The following is a 12066-nucleotide window of genomic DNA, read 5'->3' as shown; positions in this document are numbered from 1 at the left end:
AAAAGGGCTGGGGGCCTGGCTCAAGTGGTAGAGTGCCTGCCTAGCAAGTGCAATACTGCCAAAATAATATTAATAAAAGGAACGTGTTTAGAGCTCCACCTAAAGGCTACTTATTTTATGCATTTCATCCCCTTTGGGCTCCAAGACAGTCTTGCAGAGAAACCTTATTTGCTTTTACACAAAAGAGGGAAACTGAGGCTCGAGTTGTTTAAGAAAGAAACCTAAGGTTTCATAAACTGTCAATGAAGACCCAGAACCTGAGGCTATCCCTGCCTGATTCCAGAAGTCTGAACAAGCCACCTTGCTCTGCTGGAGACTGAGCAGGTGCCAGGTTCCTTTCTACAGGGCTAGGCACAGAGTCAGTGTTCAAAGTATCTCGTTAAGTGAATGAAGAATGAATGAGCAAATGAGAGAACAAAACCGCTTTGAGAGCATGGGAACTGGTCCAAGAGGCTCCCAAGTGACCTCATGCTCAAACTTCCCCTCCCACAGTGTGTCTAATCTGAAAGGTAACCCCCGCTAAATTTGCCCAGTTGATAAGGCCATACAGCTCCCCTGCACCTGTTATCCAAACCTGAATCCGAACAGGAAGCTGGGGCTGAGATAAGGCTGAGGAAGGCAGTGCCTGGAATCGTTGCCAGGCTGGTGCCGGCCATTCAGCTGGATGCCACAGACTTCCAATGAGTCCCTCCTAAGAGCTGAGCTCTGTGCTAGGTCCTGAGGATAAAGAGGAAACCAGATGGTCCCTGCCCTTGGATGGCTTGTCCTCTACTAAGAAAGGAAGGCAGATGTGGAAGAAATAATTCCATATAAGACAAGGATATGGAGAAGGAGAAGCATGAAGCGAGGGGGCAGGGAAGGCCCCATGAGCTGGAGCCTGAGATGAGAAGGAGCAAGCCAGGAGCTCATATGGCCAGAGCACACACCCAATTATTCTTCTTGCTACAGCAGTCCTGGAGCCAGGGGTGCTTGCTGGCTTCCTTTTTCCTGCTCCTGGTGCGATGGCTTTCCACGGTCATTGCCCATTGACTTTCTCTCTGCTTGGATCTTCCAGCTTTACCATGGTTTTGCCTTCAGAAACAATGGCCCAGTCCCTGCACCTTTCACTCAGGCTTCCTTCTCCCTGCCCCTCACCCCATCAGCCAGTGCCTGTGGAAGCTTCTTTTACTGCTCTGGCCATTGATTGCTGAACTTGCAAGGATTCTGTGAGCTGGTTAAACAAAGCCATGTTAAAAATGAAGTTACATGTACAATTACATAAATCATACTCATACTATATTCTATTCACGTCAAAAGCAACAAATACTAAGAACTCGTTACTTTTTAGCATTTTACATCTCAGGTTATTTATATTTTGGAGGATATTTATGGCTCTTTATGTGTCACGTGGTGGAAATACCACACAGATGGTGCTGTGTACCTCTCTCCAATTCCTTAACCAGTGTCATCATCTGGGTGGCTGTCTACTAGGTCCACTTTGTGTTGTAACAACATACTTGAGGCTGAATATTTTATAAAGCGAAAAGGTCACAGTTTTGGAGATCCGAGAGCATAGTGTCACCATCTTCTCCGCTCTGGTTGAGGGCATTCTGTGTACATTACAACATGGAAATAGCGTCAGGGCAGGAATGCGTGGGAGAAGGAACAATCAGGTGGCTGGACAAGGAGCAAGAGAGATTCAGGGACCAAGTTTGCGTGTTCTATCACCACCTGTTCTCCTGAGAACTGTGAGAAATGTGCTCACCTGTCCAAACTCAAAGAATGGACTCAGAGACACATGGAGTGCAGTGAAAGCGAGACTTTAATGGCAATCTTGCAAGAGCTGGTGCTTGGTGAGCAGAGACACCCAAAGCAGTTACAAGCAGCATTATATTGTCTAGCGCGCAAGTCCCTCCCCTGGCTCCTCATTGGCTGAGTATATTCTTTTCCCTCACATGTCCTAAGTTTCCTATTGGGTTATTTAAAAATATGCCTCTCTTTGGATTGATCAAATTTTAGAAGCCGACTTTAAGTGGTACCACCTCTTTTGTGGCAGGAAGGTTTCCCTGTGATATGTGCTTTCTGGCATGTATACAGATTTTACTCATGTCCTCATTCTATCTTGATTTACCACCCCTCCCCCCAGTTTAAGTTCCCTTATCAGTTGGCCTCCCCCAACATCCACAAGCAAGCAAGCAGCTAGGGTTAAATGCCTTGCCTTGAAAATGGACCACCACTGACTTTATTTTTTGTTTGTTTGGTTTTGTGGTACTGGGTTTGAAATCAGGACCTTGCACTTGCCAGGCAAGTGCTCTACCCCTTGAGCCTTTCACCAGCCCCACTGACTTTATTTTTGACAAGAACTAACTCAGGTCCTAAGAGAACTACATTAGCCCCCCTGCGGTGGGGACGGGGGGAAGCACCCTCAAACCTAATCACTTTCCAGACCCTGTCTCCTGCGGATTCCACAGGCCCACACCACCACACTGTGACGTGAGCTTCCGCCATGTGAACCTTAAGGTGATGGGGACACAACTCTAACCATGTCCAAACTATAGCAGTAGCTTCAAACACCATGATAGGAGTTGCTACATTACAGGGTCAGTGTAAGGAGTCATTTTGTTTGGTCTATTATCTTTATTTAATAAAGTGATGGGGAAAATCGAATAGTATAAACATGTCATGTATAGCAAATGCATGGTGAACAGCATAAAAATTGAGGAAATATTCCTCTGGTATTAGAAACGATTTAGCAAAGAGTTATTTATTGTTGACAAATGAGTGAACTTTCAACATACATCTTCGTTGTTTCATTGTTGTCTCGTGAAAATACCAACCATCAATACTCATAGATGGTCTGTTTGTCGGAATTACACCCACTTCACAACAATGTGACTACTTGTGCAGATTAGAATGGTAGTCAGGCATTTAGTCATGGTCTGATTTTGTGACATTAGGAAGTTGCTAATTTAAAAAAGTGGATTTTGCAAGGCATAAGAAGTCGTACTGAAATTACAACTACATATAGAACTTAAAATTAGTAAATATTTTATTATTTGTAAATTCTGCACTGAAGTTCTTTCCATCAGCCTAGTTAAATTAAACATGATCATACATATGCACTTTTTCTTTTGAGAAATGGGCTGCCTTCAGTCTTTCTGCCTCCCTGAAGCCTGAAGTGTTTACAAAAAGCATCCATTTCTCTTGCTTGGGTATCTGCTTCCCTGTCCCAATCTTTTTACAATAAATCACTTCATGGATTCACAGAACAAGTTTTCATTTGAAAGCTAAACTTTCCCTGCCCTCCACTCACCACATTAAAAAAAGATATTAATTATATCTTCTGGAGTCATCCCATTGTCCACAGTGAGCCTGAAGTGTCCTGGTTAGCCCCCTCATGTCATCCTTTATCCTTGACTTTGAGGGACACTGGTCTGGAATTCTGGAGTGCTGGCACAGTGACCCAGATACCACACCTGGGCCATCTTTCAGCTTTTCATCAGGATAGCCTAAGGGGACCATCCCTCTACTACAGTGGTTGCTTCAAGGCCCAGGTCATCCAGGATTTTAGAGCTCTCCAGAAAAGACTAAAAGGATTCAAGGTACCCAGGCTGAAGGACGCCGTCACAGAACTGAATCTGAGGTGCCCAGGTTCACCATCTTGGGCACCACAGGCTTTCCCGCTGTGATGTTAGACCATATACTTAGGTCTTTCTGAACATCACAGAAGTGTGTACATCTTATGTGGGTCAGCAATGCATAGTAGCCTAAGGTGAGGCACTTAGTTTTTAGCTCAGTGACTCAGGGTACAGGAGACAGATTTGAGTTATAACAGCTTCTGAGAATCTGGCACTGCTCAGGCAATTAAATCATTCCTACTGAATCCTTGTAGAAACTCCATGAGGTGCATCCTATGATTATGTCAGTAAACAGATAAAGACATTGGGGCTCAAGGAGCTCTACGGTGTGCTGGGGTCCCTCAATGACACCTGTAGAGACCCAGGTTGCAAACCCTGCTGACTTGCTGTCCAGATGGTCACACCTTCTGAGCTGTTACCCCTCCCATTGTGTCTTAAGGTATTGGACCTGGATGGAGTACCTTATTAGAAAGGAGCCACTCTGCCAGTCATCAGGAAACATGACCAAAATGTGAACAAAAGAAAGTATGTTAATGAGCTTCTCTGACTTGGCTTTTCTGTCTGCAAATAGGTTATGAAGAAACCTAAGTGAAAATTTGTGAAAGTGCCTGTACACAAGGCTCTGTGGGATCAAAGCAAATTAATGATATACAAGATGACCTTATACAGCACCCAAAAGGGGACCTGGCACAAACAGCATGTCTGATAAGTAATGTGACTTGCTATAATTATTTCCTGTCCTTTTATTAAAGCTACAATGAGCATCCTGCTTAGAACACCTGCCATGGTAGTTCCACTAGCTGTCCTCCCTTCCCAAGGCCCAGTGAATAGCAAACCAGGTGTCTCTGGACCAATTTAGGATTCAATAGTCTTATTTCTGGGAATGAGAAGTATTCTTAGTTCCCAGTAACCAGCTTCTCCATCATTTAAAAACAAAGCTCATTTGTAGTGATGGAAAGCCCATGATTTTCAAACATTTTTTAGGGTGCACATGAACCTTTGTTCAAAAACATCTTATGTGCTAACCTAGAAGATAAAACATGTTTTTCCATGAATGGATACAGTTGAGGTTGGTGAGTAGAGGTATCTTATAGCCTGCTTTTCATCAAGATTATACCAAGCCTGATATGAGACCCCCCCACACCCCCAGACTACACTCCTACCCACTTGGCCTCCTGAAGACCGGCTGGAGTATTTGGTTCATTGAAGATGGTTGTATGTCCCTCACATGGGACTACTTAGGACACGTAAGATGCCTTTGGTGGAAGGCTGTGTCTTGTTTTGGATATGCCTCTGTAAAGCAGACGTAATCATTTCACAGTGATGGCAGGTTAATGGGGTTCTCTGCTGAACCTTGAGATATTGCCGATACTGCTTTCCAGGGATCAAACAAGGCAGATCAAAGTCAAGACTTTCAAAATCCTTCTCCAGGAGGAAATTCCTCCAGGCAAAGCTTTGAGGTTTTCATAGTCCTGAAAACTAGCCTTGACTTTCTTCTAGCAACAACAACAAAAAAAGTCCTTTTATTTGAGCCAAGCAGGAATATATTTCTTCTAAGAACTATTTATAGATTCCAGGTCATTTTCTTTCTGTTTCACCCTGTAGTAATTACCTGTCTTTAAGAAAATGTCGGCCCAGCATACGTGAGGCATGTGTAGGCAGATAAGCACTGTGAGCCAGCCCAGGTGGATAAGCAGACTTGTTCCTGTAATTCTTCTAAAACCCAGAACCATAGGCTTAAATCTCAGGACAGCATTGCACTCCAGGAACCAGAGCCTTGTGGCCAAAAAAGTAATTAAAAATAAGAATTCCAAACCTTAACCTGGGCTTCTCAAAACCATGAAGGGATCCAGATTCAGCGTCCACAGTAACAATTACTTCTTCTCTCACGGGCTCCCTGTACTGCACTGCCAGGTTTCTGAGCATTTCTTTCACCACAAGTTCCCCACACCTGTCTGTCCACCAGCCTGGCACTTAGATGGTAAGCACAAGGTTATCCTGTATGCGCATAGAGGGGAAAGAAAAGGCATGGAGGGGAAAGTCTGAGCATTTCCTCTTCTTCTTAATAACTTTGGCCTAGGTTTGCTGTGTTCTAAATTACATCCTTGTTGTTGTCTGATTGGGACATAGTAGAGATGGATTGTACAACCTAAAGTATCATGACTGAACCCAAATAATGCAGTGGGGTGACATTTAGTTCTGTCAGTTTCCAGTTCAGTTTCCAGTAGCCCAAAGGGCAAAGCAAATCTGACCCCAATAACAATAAGAGAACTATCATGCCTGCTCTTCCTCGTAGGATATTGAGAAACTCCCATGCCATGTTTCCTTTCATTTGCACATGGCTAATACATTGAAATGAAGGTTAAAGAAAGTAGAGGAAGTTATAACTGTGAATACAATGAGAGATTTCTGGTTTCTAGTTCAGTATGAAGGGAATTTAGAGGAATCACTCCATCCAAGGAGCAAGTTAAAAAGCTGAACAAATAAAATAATCAACAATACTTCTTAAATCCATCAGAGGATGAAGATACAAACAACTTCCTCCAAGGTTGGAGAGACAGACAGGGGAAACAGAGAATCACGACTTACTGGACCAGAAACTCACAAGCAGCAGTCTTTGTGGGAACCTATGCTATGATTGACAGTGTGAAGAGAAAATCCCACCAACCTAGAATGCTACACCCTGTGAAATTGCCCATCAAAAGTCCAGAAGAAACAAAGACTTGCTCAGACAAACAAAAGTGAAGGGGATTTTTTTTTTTTTTGCCAGTAGACCTGCCTTGCAACAACTATTAAAAGAAATTTTTCAGAAAAAAAGGAAAACGTGAGAGACTCAGATCTACATAAAGGAAAGAAGAACATCAGAAAATGATTGACAGTAAAAGAAAGACTCTTAACTTTTCTTATTAACTGGTCTAACAGATAACAGTTTGTCAAAAACTAGTGTCGGAATGTACCTGATAATGTGTACTTACATATTGAATATTAAATATTCATATGTATGCTGATATACAAATGAAATGAATGACAGCAATGATACAGGATGCAAAGAAAGAAAGAAAGAGGGCTATTTTGTTATCAGGTACTTGTCCTATGCATGAAGCATTATAGTATTATTTGAAAGTGAACCTGGATTAGTTGTCAATGTGTAGTGCAAACTCTAGGGAAACCACTTAAAAAGAAGAAACAAAGTAATCGATATGATAGAAAGGGAAAAATGTAATTATATATAAAATGTTCAATAAGGATAACAAAAGGCAGAAAAACCCAGGAAGACAAAAATAAGAAAAAAAGAAAAGGGCACTAAATAGAAAACAATAACAAATATGGTAGAGATTTCAGTTCTATCAACAATCACTTAGTGATCTACATAGTAATTAAAAGGCATATATTTCAAAGTGGATGAACTGCACCCCCCCAAAAAATCCAACTAAATGTTGTCTATAAGAAAGCCTAAACACACAGATAGAGTAAAACTAAAGGAATAGACAAAAATATAACATACTAACACTAATCAAAAGAAGGTGGGAGTAAAGGAACAACTTTAGGACAAGGAAAGTTATCAGAGATAAGAGGAGCATAACATAGTGACATAGTGTCAATATTCCAAAAACACGTATGTGTATATGCCTAACAACAAAAACAAAGCCTCAAACTACATAAGGCAAAAATTGATAGAAATGTAGTAAGAAATAGATCAATCCACTATTGCAGACTTCAACACCTCTGTAGGAAGATTTATCAGGCAGAAAATTGGTAAAGACATAGCTAAGCTCACAATGCCATCAAGCAGCTGTACATAATAGACATCTATAGACTAATTTACTCAACAATTGCAGATTACATCTTTCCTTAGGACCACATAAGACATTCACCAAGATCGATCACATTCTGGGCCATAGGTAGGTTTAAAAGAACACAAATCATCCAGTACTGGCTCTCAGATCACCGTGGAATTAAGCTAGGAATCAATAACAGAAAGATAGCAGAAAACTTTTGTAAAACTTGAAAACTAAACACACACACACTTCTACATAATGTAGATTAAAGAAGAAAATGTCAAAATATTCAACATATTTTGAAGAAAGTGAAAATTAAGATGCAACTTATTAAAACTCTCAAGGTTTAGTAAAGTCAGTGTTTAGAGAAAAATTTATAGCATTGAATGCATTTTTAGGAAAGAAGAAAAATCTAAAATCAATACTCTAAGACTCTACCTTAGGAAACTCAAAAAAGAGGAGAAAAACTCAAAGTAAGCAGAAAAATAATAATAAAGATTAACATTAAAAACAGGAAATCAATAGAGAAGACCAACAAAACCAAAAGCTAGTTCTTTAAAAAGATTAATAAAATCAATAAGACTCTAACCGAACTAGCTAAGAATGAAAGGGAGAAGACGCAAATTAATAATATCAGAGATAAAAGAGGGACATCAACTCAAATTACACAGGCCATAGAATGTTAATAAGGAAATATATGGACAACTCTGTGACCACAAATTTGATAACCTAGATGAAATGGACTAATTCCTTGAAAGACATAATCTGCCAAAATTTATACAGGAAGAAAAAGACAGTGCTAATAGGGGTATGTCTGTTAAATACATTGAATAGATGGTTAATAACCTTTAGCAAAAGATCCAGAATAACCAACTCAATGCTGAAGGAAAAAAGAACAAAGATGGAAGACTGATGCTACTTGATTTCAAGACTCATTATAAGGCTATGATAATCTTGACAATGTGGTGTTGTGTGATGGTTAACTCAATTGTCAGCTCAGTTGGATTGAGAAAATCCTAGGAGCTTAATGATGCACACCTCTGGGTGTGTCTGTGAGGGTGTTTCCAGGGATGATTACATCCTGAGGACTCTGACTTAGTGAATGAATTAATCTCTTGATGAATTCAAAATATGATGTCATTATTGGGAGGTGGCAAAAAGTAGGAGGTGGGGCCTAGTTGAAGAAAGTAGGTCACTGGGACTGTGGTTGGAGGCTGTGTCTTGCCATGGCTATTTCCTGTCACATTCTCTATGCTTCCTGCCTACCATGAAGTGAAAAACCTCCTCCACTACATACGTTTCATGAAGTGAAAAACCTCCTCCACTACATACTACATTATGCTCTGCCCTGGTGTATGAGCCAAGCAACCATGGACTGAATCCTATGAAATCAGAAGCCAAAAAAAACACTTTCCTCTCTTAAGTTGTTCTTGCAGATATTGTGGTTACAGCTATGCCAGAGTAACTAATACAGAAAATTGGTATTGTAAGTGGGTCGTTGCTGGGACTAAACCTGGCTACCTGGTTCTTAAATCTTTGGAACTGGTTTGTAGGAGGAATTTGGAAAAGTTTGGAGAAGTAGGATAAAGAAAGCCTAAGATGCTGTAAGGAGAGCTTAATGGGCAGTGCTGGTGGGAGTTCAGAAGCTAAGAATGCAGATAGAAATGTGGAGAGTAAAGTCTGTGCATAAGGTTTCAGGTGGAGATGGAAGTTGTATTGGAAATTGGACTAGGGGTCATTCCCATTACCTTCTGGCAAAGAATGTGTCTACATTTTGTCTGTGTCCTGAGACTCTGAGTGGGGCTGAATTTAAAACCAATGAACTAGAGCTAGAGATGTGGCTGAGTGATAGGAAGCTTGCCTAACATGTGCAAGTCCCTGAGTTCAATCTCCAGCACTGCTAAAAGTAAAAAAGTATGGGCTAATTAATTTGACAGAAGAAATTCCAAGACAGCATAGCATTCAGGCTGTGGCATGGATATTGCTGTCTTCTTTTAGCCAGGTTTATAGTGAGAATTGGGAGCAAAAAGCAGAGCAGAAAAAAATTGAAAAACTTGCAGTTTGGCTAGAAAAGAAGCATGTGTAAAGTCAGGGCCAAGGAATGTGTTGTTGAACAGATGAACTCCACTAAAAAGAAGCCATCTACTTTGCTCAAACCAGATCAGGAGAGAAACAACACAGTAAGAGGAGTAACAAAAGAGAGCAGCTCATGAGAAATCTAACCTCTTTGAATGGATGGATGGATGGACAGACAGATGATAGATAGATAGATGATGACTAGATAGATAAATAGATAGATAGATGAAGAAATAGAGATGTCCATGGAATTTGTACCATCTAAACGTCTGATTCAGGAATCTTTTGTATTTCTTTTCTCATGTGCAGTTAAAAACAAAAAGGCATCTATCCCCACAAAGTCTCTCTTCTCTTGGTCCTTCCTTCCAACTGTGCTGGATCCAGCTCAGTCTAATAAAAGCATCAACAATTGAGAGCAGTGTGACTTCCATCTCTGAATAATGGGCCACCCTCAATGCCTCCCTAGCATCAACATTCAACAAGAAAATACAGGAAGGTCATGATCAGGAGTTTTCTTCTGGATTCTGCTCAACAGTGCCTCAGAGTCAGGAATTTTTGGACCAAAAGGGGTATCCCATTTCCAAGTAGTGAGAAGGGGCTATAAGGAATCCAAATTCTTCCCTGATACTAGGTTTTTAGATGTTTGCAAAGTATTATCTATCTTTTAAAAGTTAAGATTTGAAAAAATAAATCCTTTAGAGTGTATGTACATTGAATACCCTTTTCAGCAGGAGTAATTTCAGTAATCTCCATGAGATATTTTATAAGGAGCTGAGGTCATCCAAAGTACTATTTATTAAAAATTTGCCCAAACTTTTCAATTTTTATTTTTGCTACTAGCTCACCCTTTTTTTCCCCACTGTATCTATAAAGACAAGACTAGAATAAGTACAATGAAATAAACCACATATAGCAATATCCACATATATTAAGAGCTTTGGCTTTGTGGTCACTGGCTTGTGACTTTGGGGAAAGTATTTGTCAGTACTGGGCTTTTATTTCTATGTCTGGAAAGTGACATAGTTGACCTCTGAGGTCCTTTCTGCTTCAACATCCTATGGTCTCATCCGTCTTTGCATCTCCTTGGATGAGCATGTTGACACATGACAAGTGTTTAATAGACATCTTGAGTGGACGAGGGGGAGTAGGCTGCTACTATGTTCAATAGATAGCACAGTTTGAAGTCCTTCACTGCTACCTCTACTGGTGCCTGCTGGTGTGGGTAAGCACATGTCACTTTTGTGTGTGTGTGTGTGTTGCTGGAGACTGAACCCAGGGCCTCATACATGCTGAACATGCACTATACCACTGAGCTATGACCTCAGACCTCACATTTTACTACTCTTGTCTTCTGACACTTGGGCCTGATTTTCTAGCAACCAATTAAAATCTTTTAAAATTTGCCAAACTAAATATTTCTGTTATCTCTATTCAGCAGACAGAACAAATGAGTATTGTCCTGAAAGAAAAGTGATTTGACCTCTGTATTAGGTTAGGTTTGAATTTGGAAATGAGTGTATGGATACAGCCCATACTATCCTGCTTTTCACAGAAGCACCTGTGCATATGAGCGACACAGAGGAACCTGTGTATATGGACCAAATCAACAGTCACAAGATAGGCAGTGATAATTCCCTGTGAGGCAGGTCAGAGTTAGGCAAAAATGATCCATGTAACAGATTTCAGAAGGTCACAGAAGAACATTCCAGTGCACAAGCACAGTTAGACAGAACACAGGGTCATCTGTTTCCTTCAAACTCCTATGCGTGCGCCTCACACGGACTTCAATGCTAAGGGATGCTAAGAGTGACCAGTGGTGACTAGGAAGACAAAGTCATGAAGGGCAAATCCCAGCAATTCAGAGATCCCACACAGGAAATCAGGAAGCAAGACATGAGAGAATGAAAGCACGGCCAGGAGACAGGAGCTGGGCAAGGGGACTTATGAGTGGGACTAACACTATTGTAATGGAAGAGGGCAAGTATTTGCCACTTCAAGAACTGAAGGACTTATCTTATAAACCTTAAAAGAAGCTACATCACGAGGAGATCCAATGGCCTTCTCAATCTGAGGACCAGAGTCTTTCTCCAGCTCTGGGAAATTTAAAATATCATCTTCTCCTCTCTGGTTCCTTCATTTTCTACTTTATGGACCTCTTCTTAGAAGAAGGCGGGGACCTTGAAGCCTGTCCTCAAAGATGCTTTGCTTTCTTGCACCTCTGTCCCTTTGTCCTTTTGAACTGTGTTCTGCAAAGACAAAGTCCTCAGTTTGATCTTCCCATTTATTAGTTCACTCACTAAGATTATAAGGTCAGTTGAACTTTTTAATTGTGGTCAACATGGCTGACCTCCCAAAACCCCCAATTACCACATTATAACAGTGTGTTCTTGATGAAGATCTGTGATACCCTCTTGTAACCCTCTGGAAATTATTCGTACTTTTTTCTTTAAAAGTCTGTTTGTCCTGTTAGCTCAGTTTACGTAAGTGTTGGCTTTTTGTTGGTTTGTGCTTGTTATTGAAGTCCCTCTTTCATGGTGTTGCATTTGTTGACATGTTCTGGTTCCCTGTTTGCAGGCTACATTCTGCATCTGGGA

The sequence above is a fragment of the Castor canadensis genome, chromosome 7 (assembly GCF_047511655.1).
Source record: "Castor canadensis chromosome 7, mCasCan1.hap1v2, whole genome shotgun sequence".
Lineage (NCBI taxonomy): Eukaryota > Metazoa > Chordata > Mammalia > Rodentia > Castoridae > Castor > Castor canadensis.
The sequence above is the reverse complement of the archived record's forward strand: the minus strand, read 5'-3'. Positions refer to the sequence as shown.